A 4,230-nucleotide genomic window follows, 5' to 3' on the forward strand; every position below is an offset into this window, starting at 1 on the left:
TAAAACTTTTTTTTTTCAATGCCTCCAAGTTTTAGCGGGGAAAAGAAAAAATATGGACTTTTGGTTTTGAAAAATTATTTAAAATTCCTTCCCCAAAGTTTTTTCCCCCCTGGCCCACCTTTTTTTTTTTTTAAATAGAAACGGGGCACCTTTTTTTTAAAAAGGAATGTCATACCATTCCCAAAAAAAAAATTTAAAATTCCTTTGGCTATTTCCCTTTTTAAAAAGATACGTTTTCCTTGGGGTTCTTTTTTTTTTTTAATTTTTAAAAAAAAAAAAAGGGAAATTTCATTTTTTTTAAAATTAAAAAAATGAATAGTCCCCTTTTCCTAAGCTTTCCTTTTTTTTTTTTTATTTGTATATCGGGTATGAAAACCTTTATTAAATTCTTTAAATTTGGTAGTTTTTTGTTCCCTTTTGGGTTTTAGAAGGTAAAAAAATTTTTTTTTTTTTAAATATATACATAATCTACAAATTTTTTTTTTTTAATTTTAACTTTTTTTTGATTAGATACTAATCCTTTTCCTTTCGTTTTTGCATGATTCGCATACAGTCCAGGACTCGTTTTTTCCGGGAGTGGGCTAAAAAACCCCAAAATGATCCTTTCCTCCCCCTTTTTTAAAGAAAAAAAAAAAAAAAAATTTTGGGCCAAGGCCCAATAGATGACAACAAATAAAAAAATAAAGGCCGGGCCCAAGCCCAATAGAACGATTTGAGCCCAAAACGGGTCGCCCCAAATTTTTTTACCCTTTTTTTTTTATTTTTCATTAAATTTATAATAACCCTTTATTTGTTTATTTTTTAAATTAGATGAATTAGAAAAAGTGGGGTTTTGTTTTAAGGAGTTAAAATAATTAATCCATAAGTTATTCTCTTTTTTTTGTTAAAATTTTTATAAACTTTAAAATATTTAATTTGAAAAATTTATTTTCAAAAGGCATGACTATATATTTTTAAAAGAATCATATTTTATCATAAAGTTTAAAAAGTCACTAAAATGAATATAAAATTAAGATATTTTTATAACCTTCAAGTTTTAAACAATATCATATTTTTAGCAAAATAATTAAAAAAATAAAAAAAAAAAAGAAAACTCATTTCCTTTGAAATTTATTTATAAGTCTAGATTTTTTATATTCACATTCTTAAATAATTTTTTTAAATTAAAAATTGCTAAATCTCTTTAAAGTTATTTTTTCGCAAATTAAATTTTCTACAATTTATTTAAATAGCATTTTAATTTCCTTAAAAAAACCTTAAAAACCTTTATAAGTCTTATTCTAAAATAGACTTTAAAGATCTTCTACTTTTATAAATCTTATTATAACTAACATTATTTTTCTTTAAAACTTTAGCAATATTTGTAAATCTTTTTTAAAAATTTAAACATTACGTTTAGTCTTAATTAATTAACCCCGAGCCCGGCCGACAACCGTAAGTTAATCATCTCAGAGGATGCCAAACCCCCTTTCCCCTTTGGATGATATGAACCCCTTCCCCTTAGAATCAAAACCGGTTAAGCCCCTATCAACGGGAGGTTATTTTTTCCCTTTAAGTTAATAATTAGGTGCCCTAATTCCCCCAAAAAATCAATTGGGTTTAACCAAAAATAATAAAATAGGAATCCCCAAATTTAAGTTATACCCAAATTTTCCGACTGGGGAAAAGGGGGTGTAACAACAAGAACTCACTTTTCCCCCTTTTTTAAAAATTTCCCCCGGGACCAAGTGTAGGATGTAGTCCTTATGCAAATGATGTTTAATAGATTCAAGGTCCGGAATTACTTTTGCCGGGGCTTAAACCCTAAATAGGAAACCCCTCATTTTTAAAAAGGAAAGCCCCCCCCGGGTCATTTGTAGCTTCTTAAGAGAGGGGAAATGTGAGTTCCTCTCCACCACCCCATTTTGTCGGGAAATGGAAAGGAACCCCGGAAATTTATTCTATGCAACCTCATAAGCTCTCTACAAGAATGTTTAAAAAAATTTAGCCATTGCCCCATCTAAAAGCATTTATTTGTTTACCAAACTGATTAGAAACCATTTTAAGAAGTTCTTAAGAAACCAAAATCGTATTTTACTCAAAAAAAAAACCCCAAAGGTCCTTTCCGGAAAAGTCAAACAAGAGTCAAGAAATACTTCATTCCATTGTAAGAAAGGGTTTGAATGGTCCCCATACATCCATATGAATCAATTGAAAAGCTCACACCCTTCCCATCGCTTCTGGAAAAAGGAATTAAAATTCTTTTTTGGCCTAGCCAAAAGACAAAAGCACAATCATCTAAAGTGAAACTACTATTATTCTTAAACAAATTTTTAAAACTCCCCCCGGGAGCATGATTTATTCTTCTATCAAGTGGGTCGAAACCAAATTTTACCGCAAGGACTTTATTCTCCTACACTCGCACCTAATCAATTGAGAAACTAAAAAAATATAGACCATCTTGCTCCTTTCCAATCTTCTTCACCCCCCGGAAAAGATCCCAAATATGCAAAATCCGGAAAAAATTTCACATTACAATTCAATTCCCAGTCAATTTAAAATAGACAAACGATTGAATTTAAAGGAAGGAACACACAAAACATTCGATCACATCACCCACCGAAACAAGACGCTCCCGTAAGTAATCTTGGGGGATTCCCCCCTAGGCATTTGTACATGTCCACTATTTCCTACTTTTGTGTCAAGGGAAAAAAATTTATCATTATTAATCAGTGATTCGAGCTCCAAAAATTTTTTAAACCGGGGTTTTTGATAGCATTTAAAAAAGCACTACAAGAGATCATTCTTCTTGGGGAAAACTTGAAAAAGGGACCCCAGAGTATTAGATCTCCCAGACCCGTGGTGACCCCCCATTGTGTCCCCATCTTGCAAGAAAACATTTTCCCCAATTGTTCAACATATGTAATTTTCTTTGATTATATTAGGGTTAAAGAAAATCGGAGGGTGTTCATGTTCATTGTTACTTGACTTCCCCGGGACCAACCACTCCCAACATTTCCCTGAGTTGCAACCACTCCTTTTAATATTCTGAAAAGGTTCCCGGGCTCTCCCCATGAAAAACCCTTGCCATGATAATTTTTACCAACCGGGGATTGACCCCCATTTCTGTGTGATAATTTAAATTGATACCTCCTTTTACCAAAATCCACTACCAATATCTTTTCCCCCTTGGGTTTGTCAAACCGGGTATCCAATTGGCCTTTTAACACTTGTCCTTCAAAGCCCCTTTTTTTCGGCAAAGTCACATATCATCAATTTGAAACATTGTCCCCGCGTGGCCCTTTTTTGGCAAAATTCACACTCAACAAAAGTACTTCCTTCTAGGTTGCCGCATCATGTTTTTTAAAATAAACAATGTTGTAGGATCCACCGTTTTATGTGTGCAATGCCCCCCCGCAACATTTTCTCGATTATCATCCCGACCAACATAAAAATATACTTGGTTGATACTTGGCAAATTTTCCGGGATTTGACTTCGCTTGGCTATATCCTTCATTCAATTCCCCTCGAAACCCAAAAGTCTCGAATCAAGGTTTCTACCAATATTGGGCTTCTCACAATCATGGGCTGGGAAAAATAGAATAAAATTCATCCCACAAATCTTTCAAACCGGAATAATACATCGAATTTAGGAAACACCCGAGTAAAGAGGAAAATTTCTTGTTGGGAAATTGATCCATTGACTTTATTGAATCGTTCCTTCAATTCCTTCCAAATCAAATGTGCATCACAAAAAAAAATGAATTTTATTCAAAATTTCCCACCACATTACACATAATCCATGGAACTACGATTTCATTGACCATCCCACCGGGAACTCGACTATGTCCAACTTATCTCGCTTAATAGATCCATCAATAAAAAAATTTTTCCCCCAATTTTCTAGTCCCATCGCATGATTCCACAAACTATAATTTTCCATTCCTACAAGTTCACCCCAAAAGAAACCCCCCCCGGTCCATCGACGTATGTAATTATGGGTGATTAGACGAGGGATTGTGTTTGTATCGATTCCTTTGGGTTCACTTCTCGAGTTTTCAACCGGTTCAATCGCCATACTTTATTTTTTGAAGAAAAAAACTAAATTGAATTGTTTAAATTATTGAAATAATACGCAAACAACCGAATTCTTCGATTTTCTGATCCTTGGAAAAAAACCCTAAATCCAAACCAATTAAAGCTCGATACCATGTTAATATTCATAATACAAAGAAACATTGATCAAGAATG

The sequence above is a fragment of the Lycium ferocissimum genome, chromosome 10, assembly GCF_029784015.1.
Source record: "Lycium ferocissimum isolate CSIRO_LF1 chromosome 10, AGI_CSIRO_Lferr_CH_V1, whole genome shotgun sequence".
NCBI classification, from domain to species: domain Eukaryota; kingdom Viridiplantae; phylum Streptophyta; class Magnoliopsida; order Solanales; family Solanaceae; genus Lycium; species Lycium ferocissimum.